The sequence below is a fragment of the Girardinichthys multiradiatus genome, chromosome X, assembly GCF_021462225.1.
Source record: "Girardinichthys multiradiatus isolate DD_20200921_A chromosome X, DD_fGirMul_XY1, whole genome shotgun sequence".
Lineage (NCBI taxonomy): Eukaryota > Metazoa > Chordata > Actinopteri > Cyprinodontiformes > Goodeidae > Girardinichthys > Girardinichthys multiradiatus.
In genome coordinates this window covers 20,377,510-20,401,328 of record NC_061817.1, presented here as the reverse complement: position 1 = coordinate 20,401,328, position 23,819 = coordinate 20,377,510, and positions in this window count along the sequence as shown.

Sequence of the window (23,819 nt, the reverse complement as noted above, 5' to 3'; positions counted from 1 at the left end):
CATCCTGCACCTGCTTGGGTTGTCATTGGTGAAGGGCAACAGGTTAGCTAGTTAAGAATAGGCAACAGGTGGTGAAACAGAAGCAATAAGGGCAACTAAGGATACTAAGAGGTGATGACAAGAGTTACAAGGAAAAAACACAAAATATAGTACTCAGACTAATAAAAAAAATAAGACTCTAAACCAAAACAAAAATTCAAAACAAAAAGTTAAACCATCAGATTTTTTTGTATTTGCATTTCAGGTGCAACTATTTGTGCATTTGTGCTTCATTAAACTTACTCTGGGTTTCATATTTAAAGAGTTGTAAAAAGATATTTCATAGCAGAAATGTCCACTCAAATCTGAACTACTATCTACAGCACATTTCTCAATCAAGTGGGCATCAATGACCGACATAGACTGGCACCTTGTATGAACATTTACATTTCTGAGAACACATTTGCACATGTAAGAATGCATTAAGAAATGTTATATTCCTTCCGCAAATCTTGGGCTTTGCACAGAAACAAGATAAATCATTTCATTAGCAGATAAATGTTTGATGTCGATATTTTCTAACCAATTATGTGCAAATAAAGCAAGCAAACGCATGTTTATCTGAATATTAGTGGTGATTCTGCCACAATCCTGTATTATTAATGAAACAGACAAGAGAATAATCATATAATCTCACAGTCCTATTCAACAGCTCCACCATCCTCATGTACTGCCTCTGGCACTGACCTTTCAGGAGCCTCCTCTCTCACACATGTATTTTACACTTCAAAGTAAGCAGTTAAATTATTCCAATTAGGCCTGAAGCGCTGTTCTGGTCACACCAAACTGCTGATGAAAGAGCGCACTAAGCCATCATCCTCCCTCAAAAACACACTGCACTTGTGTATTAAACATATTCTTTTATTCACTAATTAAGGGAGAAATCTGGTTGTCTTTCCCATGTACACAACTCAGAAAGCTACCCATTGTGGATCCTTCATAGATATTCACAATCCAATTAAAACAATGATCAAAGGATAGGATAGAAATATCTTTCTGTATTTCTTCTTGTAAAATCAAAGATTAAACAAAGATAAAAAATAATCAAATACATTCTCAGATACTCTTAAAATGAATTGTAACCTCTTTGAGTATGGATAAAGTGAATACTTTCTATATAATCATTATTAGAAGTTCATTCAATTCATTGTTGTACAATTAATCTTGATTATGCAGACTGCTGGGTCTTCTCTTATGCACTTTTCTTCAGTTCACTTCAGATTTTCTACAAGATTTAGGTCTGAAGACTGAGATGAACATGGAAGAAGGTTGAGTTTAGGATCCGTGATCCGTTTCTATGTTTAATTGTTCATGTTTTGGTTCATCATCCTACAAAGAGACCCTAATGATGACGCATTTTCAGTTATGTCTGACAGAGATATAGACCCACAATATCAAGCATCCTCTGCCATACTTTTTAATGGGTATGAGGGGCTTTTTGAGATATTATTCTTTTGTTTTGAGCCAAATCCAGCTTATATGTTACTTAAAAGCTTAATATTAGTCTCATGAAAAGACAGGGTTTTAGTTAAAGTCTAAGCTGTATTTTACAAATCACACGCATTTACTCTTTCGATGTTTATCTAGCATAGATAATTTGACACACGGTGGGATACTCTTTGCATTGTGCCCAATAATATGGGTCTCTTAATACATTGCCAACAATAAAACACATACACAGCACATAGGGCAGCAAATACTGGTTGATTTGATGCGTATGATTTTATTTGCCACTTTATCATGATTCAATTGGATTCAGCGTTCTGGTTCAATACATCAATACATATGATAGAATATGATTCACAGCTATGCAGTTTGATATAATACAATAAATTGTATTGGGGCGACTGTGGCTCAGTAGGTAGAATAGTTGTCTTGCAAAAGGAAGGTTATAAGTTCAGTTGCAGCTACCCCTTGCCATATGTCAATGTGCCCCTGGGCAAGGGATTTAACTCCAAGTTGCCTGCCTATCTGCGTGTATACTGATCTGTATGAGCAAGTGTGACCTGGTGAATGTGGCTATAGTGTAAAGCGCTTTGAGTGGTCAGTACCAGTCCAGTCCATTTAAATTAAAATGAAGCAAGGTAATCATGATTTGAAACTTTTGGATCAACATCTGACCATTTTGTACTATATAAAATGTACAGCGAACCATGTGGGGTGTGTGGTTAATTCTTTGTTGTCTTTTAGCTTGCCTGCTCTGAGAAGCATTTTCTGTTATATAGACTCATACTACAAACAGAGTTGTGTAGCTCTTGTAGCCAAGAGTGTCATGATTTTAGGGTGCTTGGGTTTCTGTTTGGGTTCTAGTTATTCTTATTTCCAGTTTACGTTTTGGATCTTGTTTCTGTTTATTATTGTCCTGGCCGTGCTTTAGTTTCTTATTGTTTTCTAGTTCATGTTATGTACGTTGTGTTTTCCCGATTAGTTTGTATCTTGAATTTCTATTTTGCTTCAGCCACGTTTTGTTCTCTCCTGTCTGTTTGCAATTAGCTTCATTCGGTCCACCTGCACCATGTTAATCAGTTTTGTTTTTTCACCTGTACCATCCTCTGTTTAGACACCTTCATTCTGTTCATTCCTTGCGGAAACATTACGGATCACTTCACTCTGTTGTCACTCTGTTCATGCCAAGCCTGTCTTGCCTGCCTGTTCATGCCTGTTTCTGCCACCACCTGCTGAAGTGAGTTATTTATTAAATCTTTTACTCACCACCTATGCTCCGTCTGCATTCAGGGGTCCAGACCTGAAGGGGGAACTAACCCTATCTTGCTTTTCAGGATTTTGCTTTCAATAATTACATAATTTATAAATAAAAGTGATTTGCATTGTGTTCTGTTTGGTGGACATTATTAACTGTTATCCTCTCATTCCCTATACAACCTCAGGGGTCATAGTAGACAAAAACAATTTAATTTAATATCAATCTATCAAAAAAACCATCCTAATTCCATTACAGCAAGCCTCATTGCAATATGAGAAAGCTGTCTTGCAACATATGTGCTTTTCTGCCCTTCAGCCTGCTAATACTTCTTCCAGTTCGAGATCGCCAAAAAAAGTTAACTTATCAATGAAGGGATTTTTAATTGTTTCTAAATAGAAAAATGTGAAAGTAAGAGTAAAATGGCTGTAAAAAAGCTTTACTCTTGTGAAAATAAAAAATAATTTCAAACATACATCTCATGTCATATTAGAATAGTACACATAAAATGTAGCTTTTGAAATATTTGCTGAGCCACATGAATGTGTAAATTGGAGTCAATAATTTTTTGTCAGTAGGCAATGATATGTAATAGATAATTGTAGTAGTATTAATATTGAGAAAGTGATGCCTTATAGTAGCTTACAGCTTGGAAAGCTGTGTCCAAATAGGAAATAATTAGCCTTTTACCCCTTATGAAGGTTTTCAGTGCTTTCTAGATTGTATATACATTACACCAGAGCTGAAAACTGTGTGCTTTGTGTCTGAACTCGAGAATGAGCTCTGTCCTCTAGCCAGTGAACACATCCTCTGGCCTTTGAAGTAGCAAAATCTAGAAAATTATGCAGGAGAAAATTGCAGATGGAGCCTATTATATCTGCTGTAATATCAATTTCATAAACAATATTGTCAGGGAAGAAAAAGTAATTAGAGCAGAGGACTATTAGCCCAACATCTGCTCTGTTCTGCTGCTTCGTCTGTCTCTTCTGTCTGGACCGCTTTTTATTTCTTCTAACCTGCTCATTGGTTTTCTCTTACTCTCTTCCACGCAAAATATCAAACTTGGATTCTTTCAGCTCTTTGATCTAATTTGCGATATACACTGAGAGTACATGAGAAAATATATAATACATACATTTTGAATAGTTAAAAAAAAATGTATTATATTAAAAGATCTTTTTCACTTTTTATCAAGAACTTATTTTATCAAGGTTTACTACAAAAGATGAAAAAACCTTGGTGAAGTTTGCTGCTCCATAAGTTGGAATAATCAAATACAAGAAGGGCTGACGTGACCCTCAGAGTCATCATGTTTAGGTAAAATGCTTTTATACTCCATGTCACTGTCAAAGTCTCATTTTTAAAATCGTTTAATTCATGTAATTTCACCACCCATTCTCTCATCTAAAAGCATTAGATGCTGGATGCTGAGTGGGTACACTGGCACTTATGGTGCCCCCGCTGTCTCACCTCCATGGAGAAAAAGGCGTCGTGACATTTAGGCCTCCGTGTTGTGCAGGTCCGGGGCAAGCTGTGAAAGCCAACCAGGGAGACTTGAAAGAAGGGTGGAAATGCCAGCAATCAGCCAGGTTGAACGTCAGAATCTTACCCTTTATATTCTCTTTATGTGGGGGAGACAACAATAACCTATAAAATTAGAAATGCTCTTTTTGTGATTTTATATGCTTATACAAAACCATAACGGGACTTATCTTTGGGCTTTGTGATTCCTCTCTGAGAATAAAATAAATCTTGTAATTTAAAACCAATTTTCTGTGTTATCAAACAGTTTGAGTCGTTCAACACCCACTTCAGATGTCTGTTTTTAAAACTATTTTGTCTTTGAAAATTTGCTAAGTTTGAAGAATAGTTAATAGTTCTATAAATAATGAGGAGATTGTCATCATTAGAACAGTAGATATGACCAAGCTGAGTACTGGAGGCCTAAGTGGTTTCTTAGTGAATACATGTGAACATACATCATGATAAATACCAACCACTTTTAGGGCTCCAACATTTATTTGTTGTAATCTATAATGTAGACCATAAAAAATTTGTTTACAAAAAAATGTACCCCCCCCTCCCTGGGCACAGTATCTTCTCCTTTATCAGTCAACACTGTTGTCTGGCAGCAAGTTGAATGCAGAGTGCAAAGCAGAGCTCTTCTTTGACTGTAGCACAGTAGTGTAATGCAAAAGCAACGAAAAGGCAAGCCCTGCTGGGCCATGTGCCAAATCCAAATGGGTATATTTTATTAAGTTAGAACGCATCGATACCATGGCCATGTACTGTGTAATTGTATGTATCAATGTTTTTAAAGCACTACAAATTTGGTATATTATTATGTTCTGTTTGCTTAGGGCACCACTGTGCCCAGAGACGGCACAAGCGATAAAAAAAGTTGCACCCTGAACATTTTTTTTACTTCTTATTAGTTTTTCCACTCAGCCAAAAGGGATTGGGCACAATGCGAGTACTGTAAGAAAATATGAGTGTTTACCACAACTGTGGCTCAGTGGGTAGAGTCTTACAATCAGAAAGTTGTTGGTTCAGTTACAGCTTCCTCCTGCAAGATGATGATGTGTCCATAGGCAAGGCACTTAACCCCAAGTTGCATGCCGTTGTGCGTATCAGTATATGAATGTGCGTGCGTTTGTGAGTACGATTGGGTGAATGTGATCTAGATCAAGAGAACAAACCTGTAATGACTTATTCTAAACTGATCCTAGATTATTAAAAACCTAGTTTGGGTTTAGAAAACATTTTGAAAAACAATTAAAAAAAAAAAAAAAAAAAACATAAACAATAGAACTGAGATGTTGTTTTTATTTCAAATGTAATAATCTTGTCGGTGTCTCATATTTAATGCTGCTTTTGGGAAATAAAGGAAACACTGACCTGTACCTGAGCTCTATGAGCCTTTTCTTTGTCTTTTTTCCCCTCACGGTGAGCAGCTTCCAAGAATGGTTAGAGTGACTCTTGAACACCTCAGGTTGGCAAGAACCGTAGCGGGGAAATCCACGTTTACCACAGCTGACCACACACACCCACATGTCTGGATTCCACAGCTTGACCTCAAACAAGTCGACATAGACTTATGACTGCAATTCACATATAGGCCAACAAAAACAGCATCAACCTGCAGCCCACACCACCCCAGAGACTCAAGGCCCTCATTTTAGCCTTGTAAAAGGATAAACATGCAGACGTATGGGTCCACAAACATACACATGCACCGGGAATTCACATGCACGTGAGCAAAATGTTACAAAAACAACATACTATATTGCTTCTCTTTGACATATGGAAAGTTTTTAGGTGTGTGCCTTCAGATGAACTTTGGAAAAACCCGGACATGTCTTGAAACATTCATGTTCCCCAACATGTGTAATAGACCACAGCTGTGGTTCTACTGTCACCACTGACATGTTAAAAAGACCCCTTAGTCCTCAGTTTAGAGCAGTTTCCTGTCTGAATGTGTGCCAGTGTAGCCTCTTTTATGGTTGAAGTTGTTCAAAACTGCCCAGAACTGATTAGCTAAATTTAAGTGGTCCATTGCAAAATAATTTCTGAGTCGGCATAACGTGATAATCCGGGTTGGTTTGTTGCTTTTTATGGCTCAACTTAACCTGTGTTTTCTGCTTATCCATCCATACACTTCCGTACATGCACACGCTTTTTCCACCCTACTGAAGACAATAAAGCTTTTATCACAGCTGAAGTGTTCTGTGCTCCTGGAAATGCCTACTCACCATGACTCCTCACTTACCCTAGATTTTGAACAGAGTTTTCCCATGTGCCTTTTCGACTAACTGTAATTTGTAATTTGCAATGTGCACGATTGACGAATGCAATGAACAGTGAGAGCATGTTGTGAGACTATACAGGGGGAAATGTGCATTTATTTCATTGAGTAACATAACTTGGCAAAGCCACCACAATACATACCTGGGGCAATGACTTGACAAATCAAATCTGCCAGACTATCAACACTTGCCACTTCTCCTTCCTGAGCAGGTGAAGAGAGAGCCAGTTAACTAGGAGGGATACGGCTAGAGATGTGTACTGCAACCCAAAAGGTTAAAGAAGGTATTTCAAATTGTTTAGACATACAGGGGAAAATTTACAAAGCTCTTTGAGTGTACTAAATATGCACAAACTAGAATTTGTATGTTCATTTAATTCTGAATCTACATGAAAAGGAAGCTCTGCTCCTAAAATAGTATTAATGAGAAAATTGTTTTAGTTTGTCAAGATTAAACAGGCATATATCATATTTTTTACTAGTTTAAACGTTCTTAGGTATAGGTAATGTTGTGACCCACATGCAGCTAAAGCGTTTAAAGTTTTCATTTACAGTAATTAATCTTATGTTTTCTTGGATCCGTTTGGTCCTACTGTAGGAGCACTCAGAGTAGGGAAAGGGGACTCAGGTAAGTATGGATCAGATGATGATGGGAGAAATATTTAGTGCTTGTTTTAACTTGGTTAAGGTTTTGAGTGCTCCATGGTGTAGATGGAACTCACTGTGATGTGGGTGGATGGCAGGTGGTAAGATGACCTCTATGTAGTGAGGTAAGAGGCAGGCGCTTCAGTGAGCTCTGACACTCCAGGTAGGTTTTGGAAATGATGTGTGTCAGAAAGCCCTGCAGGGTAAGAAGCTCTTAACAGCTTTCGTGAGGTAAAACGCAGACATGATTTCTGGTAAAATAATGAGACACGAAGCAAAGTAGCTAGAAACAAAGCGAGACATAAACCTAGGAAGCTTTAATTACTATTCTAGTCGACCATCAGACTGAGGGTGAGCATCTGCTTTTTCCTTTTAAACAGGTATGTAATGAGGCTGACTGCTCACAAGCATGGCAAGACCTGGGAGATGTAGCCCCATCCACAGAGCAGGTGACACCACAGAGTTGAGAAGGGCAAGAGAGCATAATAACAAAACAGCGAACCCAAAACTGACATTGTCAGTAGTAGAGAAACGTGTAAAAAAAAACAAAAAAACCCAAAAAGCTCTAGGAGATGCTGAAAGTTGCCAAAATTGATAAAGATATGTTTGAAGCACCAAACTCAGACCTTATTGCATAACGCAATGTTTACCCAAGAAAAAAAAGTATTGATAGCTAAGCTCCAGTTTGAGTTTATAAAATAAAGATTTACATGGTTATAAATCCAGTGAGAAGAAGGTCAGGAGAAATGTTGTCCTGACCTAAAAGTGGGCACTGGACCCATTTTCAGTGGCTCACTGGCCTTTGTTTTACCTGACAAAATCACAGTCTTTCTATTCCTTTATGCGTATTTGAAGAAACGTGACAAATGTTTGTAAGTTATGCTTGATATGTTTCAATTGTTAAATTTAATTTGTGAGGTTTAGTGATCTAAAAGATCAGTACCAATGGCCATATAGCAGTTTCCATCCTGCGCAAGTGCAAAAGGTGCCCATAAAATAATCAGATTAAACTAAAATAAATATTATTTTTCCTTTTAGCAGAAAACTATTTCCTTTTACATTTAGCTTTCAACTTAAGATTTTTAGGTGTTTACAATTAAGCGGCATTTCATACATAAAGCAGCTATAATGCAATGGGTCTGAAACAGCATTATGAGAAGCCGCAGAGAATCCAGCTGCTGTGATGAGGTTATATTTGGACACTTCTTGTGAAGCTTCATCTCAGCATGGTGGCTTATTTCAGAGACCAAACACTCCTTGTAATAGGTCCATATTTGCATGCAGACTCCTAGACACAAAATGGTAAAGAAGCCCAAGAAGATGAACATGTAGCTGCAGGCTTGAATTCAGTCACAGAGAGCAAAAACTTTACTCTAACAGAGAGTTACAGTAGAGACTACGTATATATTTTAGTAATATTTCATTATAAACAGTTTTTTCAGTTGTATCCATGATGAGAGAAATTTTGTGTTGCTTTCTTGATATTTACAATACAGTAAAATATATTTAATTTTAGACTACTTATAGCTACTAATTTCATGAAGTAAGAGTCAGAAATAATGTAAAACAATTGCCTGGAACTAGATCTCTAACTAACTGCAAAATGTTATTCTGGTGACATGAAATTAAACATTCGACTGTTATTTTTTTATGAAAATAATGCAAAAAACCCAAAACACATTCAGTATGTAAACTGGACCCCTGATTAAATTTAATCATCTAAAATAATTAGGTTATTAAGAAAAGAATTGCCTTTTTAAAACAGTTTTGCCTTGATAGGTATTTTACCCTATCCCAACAAAAGATCATCTCATTTCTTTGACCTGTCTGTGTATCACATGGAGCAGGTGAGTTTTATAATATCAGAGTTTTATCGGACTTTTTAGGTAAGTGAAAAACCTTTATTCCTACTATACAACGTAGTTGCGTAGTTAATTTAAACAGATGCCTTCCCAGAGAATAATAACTTCCAAGTACTTCACAGTTGTAAATTAAATGGTTTGACACTAAAGGATAAAAGAATTGGAATATAGAAATGTTTTTAAATACACAATAAAAAGAGTCTTAGAAGGATATCGAATAAAAGGTCAGCCTATTAAAATACTGAATAAACTACAGCCAGCCAGATAATCTCAGTGGTCTCTCACAAAAGGCAAAACAACCTGCTGATGCAGCCCAATGAAGACACTGGTGGAAAAATTGTAAATTTTTAGTTTTATGAAGAGGTTAGCATAATTATAATAGATTCTAAAGGACATTTCTGCAAGTCACATGCCGAGGGTATACACTTGGCCATCTGTGGAGGATGAACCGTGTCTAACCACATTTATGGAGTGACTAAGACTGGCATGTTGGTGAGAAAGATAAACAAAATACTCCCTCTTGTGCAGTATTGTGAGTTACTGTGGTACCCGTCCACCAGAGATGGGGTTTAGTTTCTTTTTTACCCCCTTCAAAATGAATACATTTCACAAATGACTGAAACTTGTGTACAATCTGTAAATGTAATTTCTTCTTGCTATACGACAACTCAGACTTTATAAAAATAATTAAAATAAGCAGAATATTTAAAAGCTAATAAAAATATAAAGGTTAGCATATTAGTATGACTTTACCAAGAATTTTGTTTGCACAAAAAAAGGAATGTGTAAAATCAACTTTTGATGTGATGGCCTGTTGATTGCATGTTTAGAATCATTTCTTGGTGACCCATAAGGTAACAGGAGCCAACGATGCATCAAACCAGAAACGTATTGACTTTAGTGCAAAACAGCAACATAACATCAACTAATAATTCAAATGGCAGGCATAAACAGATGTACTTGCAATTAGAGATGGGCTCAATCGGCTAGGTATTGGACCTGATACTGACATCATTCTTGTAGTGATTATTGGGCTGAGGCCATTGACCCACCCATCAATATAGAACTGTCAACCAAAAAAACATTACACATTTAAATAAAAACTTTACTTTCTGTTTTTGCTCTTTTCTCATGGTGCGTTCCATTTGTAATCGTAAATTGAAATTACTAACTTCTGAGTAGGACCCTGAAAGTTGGAATTACAAGTTGGAAGTGTGGGTTAACACGACTATACCCGATTTCCGCATTCAAGATGGCTGCGACTCGCATCAAGTGTAGTAAAACCTACTTAATTTGACTTTTTTTTTTTTAGTAGCAATTCTTTACTATTTATGGAACAGTTAGTCAGTTGTACACGTACAACTTTTCAGCGTTTATAAGATGAGATGTTTCAGCTGTGTTAATTTGCATGAAATACAGTGTAGAACAGTGTTATTGTCATCGTTTTTGTTGTAACAGTCGCAATGTACGAGCAATGAAGTATACGAGTTTCCATGTTTTTATGACTTTCAGACAAGCGGGAAACTGGAACGCTATCACCTCAGAGATTACATCACTCTGACTTCCCAGTTCCAAGGTATATGGAATGCAGCGTCAGTGCTGGTTCAGCATAAGAACAACAAAAGAAGTCAAAAAGAACAGCGTTCACTACTATTGAGGTTTAGTAGACTGCCACCCTGTGGCTAAAACAGTAATTGCACTTACATCAACACACAGTACAGCAATAATATGCTAATTTATTAGGATTACACAAAAAATTTTTTACCCCAAATTGCAACAGTATTGAAATCTGAAGAAAAAAAACTGAGCTCTACAGAAGAGCTCAGCACAAAACAGGAAAGCAAACCGGAATAAAGAAAGTTGTTTTATTGTACTTTTAACCTCTGCTATGAAGCATAAAGGATTTGGATATTTTAGTATCCTGTTAGAAACTTTCACACAAGGTAGGAATACTTACAATCTAGAAATAGCACGTCTGTTAAAGTTGTTGATGCTAACCATTGATATCTATTACTGGATTGAACATTCAGGTTACATGCTCGCACACATAGGATGTAAAATGGAGCGCTGTAAACTAATATTTGTTCACAAGACAGTTGGTAAGACATAAACACTAGTGGGGAAGAGTGAAAATGCAAGTATAGTCTATTTTAGCCTAATGTTAAATTTCCAGGAATTCAGATTCTATGTAGCCTTCATAAATTCCACTCAGGTAAAATGTTTTGTTTTAGTATTTTAAACACTGTGCTACTTTTCCTGGCATACCTGTGTACATCACTTACTTTTTTGTGGAATGTTTTGCAAATTATATTTCATGTCTATTATATCTCAGTTTCATTCAAGTCAAACGTCTGCAGCCAGCCTGAGGCAATGCGTAGCAATGTCTCATGCATGTCATGAGGTCACCTGATGTTCAATCCAGTAATATATATTGACGCTAACAATGCCAACTGTTCTATTCACTTAGCTTTATTTGACAAATATTGGATCCAACTATACTGAATCCACAATGGAACATCCCTATTTGCAAGTAGAATCCCTACAGTCAGGATTGTTGCACGTATTTATTTGTCAAGCTGCTAAGAAAAAATCAAGATGAGCATCTGAGACGCTTTGCACAGCACCAAATGAGACAAAAACACTATCATAATGGTATCTTGAGGTGTGAGAAGTAGAAGAACAGCTATTTGAGATAAGTGCCTGAAGGTTTCTGGAGCCCCAAAAAAACAATGTGGGTTACAGAAAGATATTTACTGTAACTCATTATAAAAAGCAGAACAGGAGAAAGAAGCAGAAGAATATATACTGAAGTAAAGCATAGATAGAGAAGAACAATACAATTTTTTAGTATATATTTTCTGACCACTGCTTGTATTTCTCTCACATCTGTCCTCTCTCTAAATGTATCATTCATGTTTGATATGTGATCAAAGACTTTTTCGTGTCCATTTATCTCTGGATACCGGAGGTCCGTATCCAGACCTCCGGTATCCAGTGGTGACTGCAATTGTAAAAAACAGGTTTCTTCAAATCTTGATCACTGGTCCCTGACCTCTAGCATTTGTCTGCAATGTGAAAATCAAGCTTAAAAGTGTGAAACTCACTGACAGAGGCAACAGGATCGCAGAGTAAAAAGTCACCACACTGGTAGACAAATACAAAAGCAGCGGTGGTGACTAATGGTTTCCACAGAGAGCACTGGCACAGAGTTCAGACAACACATTCAAACCCCTTGTTATTACAACAAAGAGCCTCTGTGAACCACAGAACAATGGGACCTTCTCAATCTCTTGTTTAAAATCTTGTTGAGGACAAAGTGTGTGTTTTGGTGTGTAATTAAGTCAGTGGATACCTGCAATTTAAGACAGCAGTTTATGTCAGTGTTGGTTTTGATCATATGACAATAAAATGACCAACAGGTGACTATAACTTTCAATGGTTGCCGTTGTGCAGCTGTCGGTGTAGAATATATGTAGCCAATATTTACCAGATTACCTTGTCTTTCTCTTCTGTCTCTGTGTGGTAACATATTTCATTTGCACAAAATTACCTAAAATTCAGTTGCCAGCAGCTCATGATCTTTCAAGAGTAAAACACTTAGCTGTTCTAATTCTGATACCATCCAAGCAGGATCGTCTTCTGTCTCCTGCTGCCCGTCAGCCACCAGCCAATAAAGGACTATCTGTTTAGCTTACTAAATGAGCTGTAAAATTAAATGGAACATGGTTTGTTTTCCGTATTTTGAGTGAAATGCAGCAAAGCTTCCATAATGAGTAACCCTTTGTGTGGTTTATATTAATACTAGCTGAAAATAATGCAGCATATATTGTAAGATGTAAGTAAAAAACTAAAAGAACAAACTTAAGTGCATTCACTGCCCTGACTTTATATTTGTTTCCATATATGTTTAAAAAAAATAATGAAAGGAAATTGCATTTCTCCCATGAAGAGGTTTTCAGTAAGTAGCCTCTTTCCTTAGATGGCAAAGATCAAACAGCACCGGAGATGGGAGCAGCACTTGTCATACTCTGACATTGAAACACAGGGAAAGCTCGTCTAAGAAATCAATGGAGTCATTGGCCAGCAATCTTACGCAAAAAGACTGCATCGGGTCTCCACAGTAACCAGATGTTGTGCTGGTGATGGTAGTTTCCACTACTTTTAGTACTCCATTGAGTTTCGAATCAGCATCTAAATACCTTACATCATAGTCCGTGTCTGTGAGGACAGAGTAAAGTTAGCTGCCATATCCAGCACATCCAGCGGGATTCACAGAGGTTGCTATGGAACAAATGGAAAAAATGGCAGTCACTTACAGGTAACATGCTGCGAGTGTAGCTGAAGTTGTAAATTATTCCTTCTTTTATTCAAGGGTTGAACATTAAAAGGAGGAAGCGGTGGTGTAGTTGTTTCTTTCAGGTCAGCTCTAAGGAGTTGACAGCTGGTATGTACGGGGTGGCTGCTTCAGTCACTGCCTCAACCCATAAGTACTAACCATAAATACTTGACTTACTTACTAAGGACATTTTTGCTGTCAGACTGCAGAATAAAAGTATCATAGACATTGTGGAGTTGGTGAAGTTGCTTTGAATTAAAAACCCAGAGAAGGAAAATCTCATTAAGTAATTTTGGAGCAGTGTCACAGAACTAGAACAATGCACTGGCAAGAAGAACGTGATCAGTTTTGAGCTTGACAAGGAACCTTTGGTCATACCTTTGAGCACTAACGGCTGGAGGTGGAGAGGACCTCAGCAAGCTAGATGTTTGCTCCACAGAGAAACAGGTGGCTGCTCTACTACAGGCTAAAGGTATCTACTTGTAATAACATTGAAGCATGCCATGACTCCTTTTAATTGGCAACAATAACACACAATGGACAAGCTGTGCTGAAGTTACCCAAGACTGAACAGGTTATGGACGTAAGGCGCAGATAGGTTTGAAGCTAGGACAATTCTGAATAAAGCATGTTCTAATATTCTTTATACAGCACTTCTCAAACTATTGAAATAATGTTTGATTTGGACCTTTCCAGCAGGGTGTCGGTGTGACATGTGTGGGTCTCTTTACATAAAAAGTAAGGTGGAGGAGTTCAATTGAAAGGTAAAACTCCAAACAATAAGAAAAATGTTGCCACGATACAAATGTGGGGAAACTGGAAAGATTCAATATTTGACTGCCAAAGAAACATCTTGTTCCCTCACCATTACAGCAGTAAAAAGGCAAAATGTTGGTCTGTCGAAAATGGAGTATAAAATTGCTGTCTTAAATAAGCCATGATATGTCAGCGGGCTTTTGATATGTTCACTATTTGTGTTGGATTCAGATCAGCTGTGGTCAGCTGAATATGTAATTTTGTCCAATGCTTTCAGGAAGAGAAAATGAGAATTGGCTTGTGACACGTTAAAAAGAAACAACTATGCTTTCAACCGAAAATAAAACTTCATTCTTCCAGATACTGTTAATCTCAAATGGTTTTGTTTTAGTCTTAGTTCAATCATATGAGTGGTCAATGCCTTAAAGCGGGTTCACACTGTAGTAGCTGCAAATGTAATGCTAAACTTTTGAAATAGAGTTTGTAAAAGCCTAAAAGCAAAGTTGAAATTCTCTGTAGCCACCTCGCGTCTCTAAGATTTTTTTGTGAGATTTAAAAGTATTTTCTTTCTTTATTCATACTGACTCATTCTTGGCATTTTCTGAAACCGAATTTTAATGAAGTAAAGTAAAATGCCTATAAAAGAACAGACACCCTCTCGTTAGGTCTCTTCACACCAGTTTACTGGTTCCAAGAGCTCCATAGGATTACAAATGTCATTGGACTGGTGCAAACATGGTAAACCTCATTTTAGTATGAAGGTCATTATGATTCTACTTCACTCTTGGCACTCATCGGGCAGGATTTTCTTCGCCATATCTACACTCATGGATCACACAGGGCTTTGAAACCTGAAGTAATAATGTAAATATTGATAGATTCTGTCAGAAACCATATGAGCTGCTGGTCTTGCTTTTGCTTGCTTTATGACTTTCCTCATGGCTAAATACAATTCTAGGGCTGCTCTTTGACAGCGTCACACCTAAATTTAACATTTTATCCGTAGCCTGAAAAAGTAAAATCTTCTCTCGGTGTCCCAGCAACCGGCCTATGTGCACCACATCCTCATCTAATTTACATAAAGTGCAACATGCATGTGATTGTAATGAAATCTTTAGAAGAGAAGAATAATGTCATGGAAAAAAACAAATTGAGTAAAAACAAATCATTAATATGCTAAGAACAGCAACAGAACTATCTTCTGTTGGTTTTTATTTCTTAACTCAGTGGTTCACTGAGGACAGTCAATCACGTCTAAGTAAAGGAAGAACATTTTACGAGACTGTAAGCCTGGGTGGGAACAGCTAGCGGCGGCTTTGCACGTGCACTGTTTATTTGCAGTCTCCTGCTCTGACTGCAGCTGGAAAAGGCCGCTGCGTGAGAACTGGCCTGCCTGCAAGTGATTTGAGACAGTGCATGGGCCCAGCGTAGCACCTGCTACACAATGAGAAGACCATGAACAATGTTTGCTTTCACATTGGAGTCTCCAAATTTCTCCTGCGACAAAAGAAAAAGTCACTAAAATTGTCGCTAGTCACTTTAAAAAAAAAAGTGATCATAGGGGGAGGCGTGTGTGAACACTTGCTAAATGTAGTTACAAAGTTGGCAACATTTTTAGGGTCCGCATCTGAATTTTTCTGTCAAACTTCCACTTGATTTAAACTTTTAGTAATTGTTTTTTGGTAAGCATGAAAATATGCAACTGCAATCAAAGTTAAATCTATTAGGGTAAGGCTTTTTACACATCTTAACCAGGGGTTGTGGTGATTGCTGTGGTAATTTATCATGTAGAAGAAACTTGTCTGCAAGCAGTTTTTAATTTGTAACGTAATTCTAAAAACAAACAAAGTAGAAAGGGTTGATTTTATAGAATTTCTCTTAAAATTTAAAAATATGTTTGCTATTGTTCACAAATATTTTCAGTATATCAAATATGTTTACAAAATACCTATGCTTAGACATCAAACAGAAAATAATAACCCGTTTTGAAACATATTGAATGCACAGGTTTTATTTTATTTTTGAGTAATTCAATCAAAGCCACCTGCCTATGATGTGATAATCCACTCGATCATTCTGACAGCCATCCCTTTAGCTGTCAGCCACGTATGTATTAACACTGACAGACGAAACAATGTCTTAAAAAAAGAACTGTCAAAGTCCCTTTTCAGATGAATGAAAAAATAGCACAGCTGCTCACCCTCACAGCCACTGGACAAGCTTCCAGCCAAGGCCAAATCCTAAAACATGGACCAGACAGAAAATATTGCCATCGTCACTTTAATAGATGTTTGAAACATCAGCAAGAAGGAAAAAAGAAAAACATGTTTTTGGGGGTACTTTTTTCGCCGATAGGAAGACCACATAACCCAGAATTAGCTTAAGTACCGCCAGTGAGGTAGAAAGCGCCATTAGGGCACAAACAAAGAATAGTTCAGGGCTATACAGGCAATCACCTGCTTCCCAGTACCTATTATCCCCAGGAGGAACCTGCACTACACCCCGAATGTCTCCAAGCAGCTTTGCTCTCCAACTGCTGCCATATTTCTGCTCCACTGGACGATAAAATAAAAGCCCTGCCAGCTGCGCACACACAACAACACACACACACACACACACACATAGAAGTACATGCACACACAGATATACAGCACTAAGAGCCTTGCAAGAAGGATTTACAATTAAGGGAACAGTGACTCCTCTTACTGAATGCAAAAGTGGGCTCTTGAGTGATCCATTGCCTTGAAGTGGAGCAAGTCACTTGTCAGCACGGCAGACTGAGCTTCAAATATTTTGCTTTGGGCTCATTGCAGTTTTAGCTGGGCCATGAGATTAATGTTGTGGTTATTCATAAATTATATATGGCCAAATTTTGGAGCAGATTCCCAGTCTGCTATTCAGGACAAGTTTTATTTGAAGTTATAGTAATCGGAGTCCCTGAATGATATAGAATATTTTACCAGAAAAACAAGTTTTTCTGTCCCACCACTGAAGCAAGGCTCTCTTATAGGAAGCCTGTTTGGATCAGCAGTTATCTTCCAAGGAGCAAGACTTGTGTTGATATTATTTATTTTATACTGCCTACGAAGACACAGCTTTGGCTATGGTGAGACAAGCAAAATTGAAAGGCAATATGGTTTGCTGTAACCAGTTAGTTGACTGGTTGACCAGAGATGTTGCATAGGAAAACATTGGACACTAGAATGTTTTATAAAGAGCTGGAACCGCTTGGCATAAACCACCTTGGCAAGAAACCAACTGCTGCAGGGGAGTTTAGCTAAACAATATTTTCGGGTGGATTCTGTTCACATTACAAACTGATGTTAAAAGATTTGCAGCTTCTGAAAAAAGCCATTTTGTTTATTTAACAGCAGTGTTAAAGGCTTCAAAAAATAAAAAAAAAAACTTTGACACATTCCAGTTTTCATTTAAATACAGTTTTGTTGCATTTCAGAATTTTTAAAAGGAACCTTATGTAAGAACATAACAGTATCTATTATTAAGAGCTGTCTTACATGCTTATTGTCATGGTAAAAAGATTTATTCAAATATTCTATATGACACTTTAAAGCTGGAAAATCGTATTCACCTAATTGAAGTTTTAATGCAAACAGCTGTTTTTCATTAATGTTGTGGGTTTCAAACCATACTGCCACCTAGGGCATTAAAATGCCTAGAGCCGGCTCTGGGTAGGGCTCAGCACAACACATCCACATCTGTTCCCACTTCTCTCTTTTATGGCATCTGAGAATCTTTTACAAAAAATACAAAAAGAGAGCATTTTTAAAATTTAAAATGATAGATCTGTTGTTTTTTTTGGCTGCTGTTTGAATGCCTGCTTACTGAAATAATATTATTCAGTGGTACTTCACATGAGTGCAAAAATGATCTCTTTTGTTTCTAACTTAACTGTTTCTAACTTAAGGGAGACCACTTGCAGATAAGACCATCCCCACTACAGCCATTACAGTGCCAAGGGCAGCATGTTTTAGCATTAACTAATGTGCCAACAATGTATTCCCTAATAATTGTCTCTTGAAGTGTGGGATATTTCTCATACTTCTATGATCTTAATGTCATGTACAGTATAAAGCATTTCAATGAAGACTTATTGATAGTAGGGGGTTGACTTTAATTTGTTTAGCTTACAAAGACATATGGAAAACTTTCATTTATGTGCTTTGATTTACTTTCAAAAAGCTACAATGGGCATTAATGCTCTTGGTAAGTTATGCCCCTTGCCAGTTCATACCCACATTTCCCACCTATGCATTGCCATTTCATTCCCGGCTAAATCCACTTTAATAAACAAACAAACCCTTTTAAATCATGTTCTAAAACTGCTACATATCAGTTTATTTAGCTTGTTCATCAAGTATTTCAATGAATTATGCAGATAAATATTGATAAAAATGCTTACATTTATTGTATAATTCATTTTAAGTGTATGCCATTTACAGAAAAACTGTATTACAGCTTATTTCAATTTAGGTCAGTCATTCTGTTTCTTGTTTGGGCCAGTAGACTCATAAAATTCTGTACACTAATTAAACCAAAATACCTCCAAGCATTGTCGCTAGTGAGAGCAGAAATAAAACATGAATTGAATTATTATTAGTATGGTTTGTCCCATGGCAGATAGATCCAGTTCCTGCAAAATGACCAAAACTGGAAAGTATGAAATGGTGAGGGGACAAGTTCCCATGCAGGACATATGACCTGTGCTCAGACACAAATAAAAGAAATAAATAAACTATAGGTGGTAGTATTAAATTACAACTCTAGTAGCATATTTATAAAAATATTCTGTTCATTTTTATGAGCAAATCTATTAAATTTTAAATTGACTTGAATGTGTTTTCAGTTATTAAACTCTGCTCATCCTTGATTTAACTTGGTAATAAATAAAAACATTCTGAGATATTACCTGGATGAGAAAACAATGGCTCTTGGCCAATTTTTCATGTCATCACTTTTTCACAGGTAAATTTATTTTAATAAAAAAAAAGTTATCTTCCATATTTACAGGCGTTCAGTACTTTCAGTTCTGAAAATAACAGTCTCATCAGTATATTGTCCTTATATAGCAACTGCTACTACTAAGTTCAGGTACACAGTCAACATCCCCAGGGCCTTCCCAGACTTTTCCTGAATCACCTTCTATCTGGAGTGAACTGTGTATACTTTTAACAGTAGTGCTGTTGAGCAGTTAACTTTTTTCCCAGTCTAGGGTCCTGAAGACTAACTGGTTTTTACATAGAATTGCCTGACATGTTCATTAATCTAGCCTTATAGTGCATGCTCGTCAAGTGCTCACTACAAATATCCCCACATAATGACTAGCTTGCCATGCATTCTTTCTTTAGTGTGGAATGACGTTTTCTGGGGGCTTTTGAATTGATCTGACAGCTGGGCTGATGGTTGCCCTTCTGTGAGGTTATCGCTTCTCTACAAAGGAACACTGGATCTCATTCATCCTGATCATTGGGTTTTTGGTTACCTGTATGACCAAGCCCCTTTGTTCCCAACCCCTCTGGTTGGACAGATGTGGGATATCTGTTGGTGGTCTAACTTTCCCTCATTTTCGACTGATGAAAGCTGCTGTGGATGGTCTTAGTGGAGCGGAGATTTCCTTACAACCTTGGACAGATTTGGGCCTTCACACAATCTCGTCTTACAGGTCCACATACATTTCTCTAAACCTTTTAGGTAGGCCTTCATCACTCTGGCATTCATGGTCCAATGTGGAATCTGACCTTCAGATGCATCTCAATATATTAAAGTATCTCTGAAATTATATTGTACATAGGTTCATTACACACAGTTTGATATATTCATGGCTTTTCTGTTAATATTCATGATTATAGTGCACAGCTAATGAACACTCTGAATTCAATGAGAATATTAACTAAAACCAATTAAAAAAATTGTAGAAAGAAATGCTATATATAGTCGTGCTTGGGCCTACACAATCAAGTGAGTGACGGCTGACAGTCAATGGCACTTTCTGAATGAACACTAAGCCACAAAAGGTCATTGCCAAAAAAGTGGTCTCTTCACAGAGTGCTGTATCCAATCATGTTAATGAAAAGTTGAGTGGAAGGAATAACTGTTGCAGAAGTAGGTGCTCAGGCAACAGGAATAATTACAGCCCATTCAGAAACTTGGTGGACTGCAGCTGGAGTAAGTGCTTCAAAAGTCAACACACATGGACATAAGCAGGTTTTCAGTTCATGCTCCCTGTTTTGTTTACCTCATGCCTGCCTGTAAGTTTTTGTATTATCTTTTCATTAACCCATTTTACCAACATGCTGAGTCCCTCGTCTTGTCTGTATTTTGGTCTAGCTCCAACCTTACAAATTCTGACAGTTTTAGATTTTATTTATGCCACCATTTGGACCAGGACTCCCTGAAAGCAATATGCTGTATTTCACTGGGATCATCCTGGCTAAATAAAGCCTGTAGAATGAGTAGATAAGCACAGAATCCCAGCGATCTGACGTCCAGTGGGGGGTTCCACAGTCAGTGATGATTTGGGTAGCCATGTCATCTATTGGTCCACTCGGTTTTATCCAAAGCCAACAAAATTCCAGACCATCTTATGCTTTCTTCTCATGACAAGTTTTATGGAGATGCTGATTCCATAAACCAGCAGGACTTGGGATTGCCTACAGTGCTAAAAGCACAAATACCTGCTTCAATTACCATAGTATCACTGTAGTTAATGGGCTAGCAAGCTTTCCCAAAATGAACCCTATAGAGAATCTATGGAGTATTATCAAGATGAATATAAGAGACACAAGACTGAACAATGCAGATTCACCTGGGCTGATCTCAACCATGCAACACTGCATTGATGAATTAATTCATGCAAAAGGAGGCTCACCTGTCACAAAGGAAGCTTTTTTGAATGCAGACAGACAGGCGAAAGCATCTCAGTAACTGAAAATATTAAATTTACAAAAAAAAGAAAACTAATAGCAGGTAGGTGGTAACATACAGGCATGAACATGGAAAGGGCTTGGCAAGGCAAAATGTCATAGACAGGCTTTACATGACAGCAGTATATATCTGCAAGGAGTAGACAGTAAAGCAGAGCATACAAAGAGCATAGCACAGGTGAAAAAATTTGATTGATTGGCAATAAGCAGGTGGACCAGATGAAACATTGATTCGGCATAGACAGAGAGTGAAAACATAACATGACTGAAACTAAACAGAACTCCACAGACTAATCCAACCAAAGGGAATTATTACAAAAGTAACAGAAAATAAAATGCACCATAAACAGAACAAGCAAGCAATAAAATCTCAAGGGATAAATTAAAGCATCACCTGGAAAACATAATCCTGAAGAGAGGAAAAACCCAAAACAAGTGCCAGCATATGTTACAAATATTTGTATGTATGAATGTACAGGTCCTTCTCAAAATATTAGCATATTGCGATAAAGTTAATTATTTTCCATAATGTCATGATGAAAATTTAACATTCATATATTTTAGATTCATTGCACACTAACTGAAATATTTCAGGTCTTTTATTGTCTTAATACGGATGATTTTGGCATACAGCTCATGAAAACCCAAAATTCCTATCTCACAAAATTAGCATATCATTAAAAGGGTCTCTAAACGAGCTATGAACCTAATCATCTGAATCAACCAGTTAACTCTAAACACCTGCAAAAGATTCCTGAGGCCTTTAAAACTCCCAGCCTGGTTCATCACTCAAAACCCCAATCATGGGTAAGACTGCCGACCTGACTGCTGTCCAGAAGGCCACTATTGACACCCTCAAGCAAGAGGGTAAGACACAGAAAGAAATTTCTGAACGAATAGGCTGTTCCCAGAGTGCTGTATCAAGGCACCTCAGTGGGAAGTCTGTGGGAAGGAAAAAGTGTGGCAGAAAACGCTGCACAACGAGAAGAGGTGACCGGACCCTGAGGAAGATTGTGGAGAAGGTCCGATTCCAGACCTTGGGGGACCTGCGGAAGCAGTGGACTGAGTCTGGAGTAGAAACATCCAGAGCCACCGTGCACAGGCGTGTGCAGGAAATGGGCTACAGGTGCCGCATTCCCCAGACCTGGGCTACAGAGAAGCAGCACTGGACTGTTGCTCAGTGGTCCAAAGTACTTTTTTCGGATGAAAGCAAATTCTGCATGTCATTTGGAAATCAAGGTGCCAGAGTCTGGAGGAAGACTGGGGAGAAGGAAATGCCAAAATGCCAGAAGTCCAGTGTCAAGTACCCACAGTCAGTGATGGTCTGGGGTGCCGTGTCAGCTGCTGGTGTTGGTCCACTGTGTTTTATCAAGGGCAGGGTCAATGCAGCTAGCTATCAGGAGATTTTGGAGCACTTCATGCTTCCATCTGCTGAAAAGCTTTATGGAGATGAAGATTTCATTTTTCAGCACGACCTGGCACCTGCTCACAGTGCCAAAACCACTGGTAAATGGTTTACTGACCATGGTATCACTGTGCTCAATTGGCCTGCCAACTCTCCTGACCTGAACCCCATAGAGAATCTGTGGGATATTGTGAAGAGAACGTTGAGAGACTCAAGACCAACACTCTGGATAAGCTAAAGGCCGCTATCGAAGCATCCTGGGCCTCCATAAGACCTCAGTGCCACAGGCTGATTGCCTCCATGCCACGCCGCATTGAAGCAGTCATTTCTGCAAAAGGATTCCCGACCAAGTATTGAGTGCATAACTGTACATGATTATTTGAAGGTTGACGTTTTTTGTATTAAAAACACTTTTCTTTTATTGGTCGGATGAAATATGCTAATTTTGTGAGATAGGAATTTTGGGTTTTCATGAGCTGTATGCCAAAATCATCCGTATTAAGACAATAAAAGACCTGAAATATTTCAGTTAGTGTGCAATGAATCTAAAATATATGAATGTAAAATTTTCATCATTACATTATAGAAAATAATGAACTTTATCACAATATGCTAATTTTTTGAGAAGGACCTGTATTCATGTGTTTACAAAAAAAATACCACTCTGGGTGACTGGTGCCATTTGTTCCCCATTTTTACCATTTGTTTGTTCACAATTGGGACTGTGCTTTCTTATTCCTCTGTTTGCATTTTAAGTGTTTTGCACGGTCTCTCCTTTTTCCCCCCTCATCTTCTCCCTGGAGTATAACATCTACTAAGATATTTAAATCTGCAGTGGTTAGTACATTTTCATCCGAAGCTTGTCTTTTGCTTGTACTTGTATCTTTAAAGAAAATCCAAACACTCCTGTTCTTTAGGTTTCCTTGAGTGGCATATAAATTCATGAAATAGATAAAGGGTAAGAGCCCCGCTAGCTATCCTGCTTTGTTTGAGCGGTTGTGACATGTTTACCAATACTGCTTTATATCTTTGCTGAGATGCTCCCATTGTGGTTTGAATGGATTTGTGTTTGAATGCACAAGGATAAGTCTCTGTTTTGAAGAGGACAGCAAAGGGCTGGAGAGTCAAACATGTCCTTGCAAATGCTTTAATTGTTTGCTTGTCCTTGAATCAACTCTGAAATAATTTGTGTTGCACCCTGAGTGTCCGGCAAAAGTATACTTAATTTTCTTTTTAGGAACTTGGTAAACTTTAAAATAACATTTTCAATGCTTTATGCACATGAAGGCAAACACTACCTACATAACTCATTATGAAGGAGATAACTTC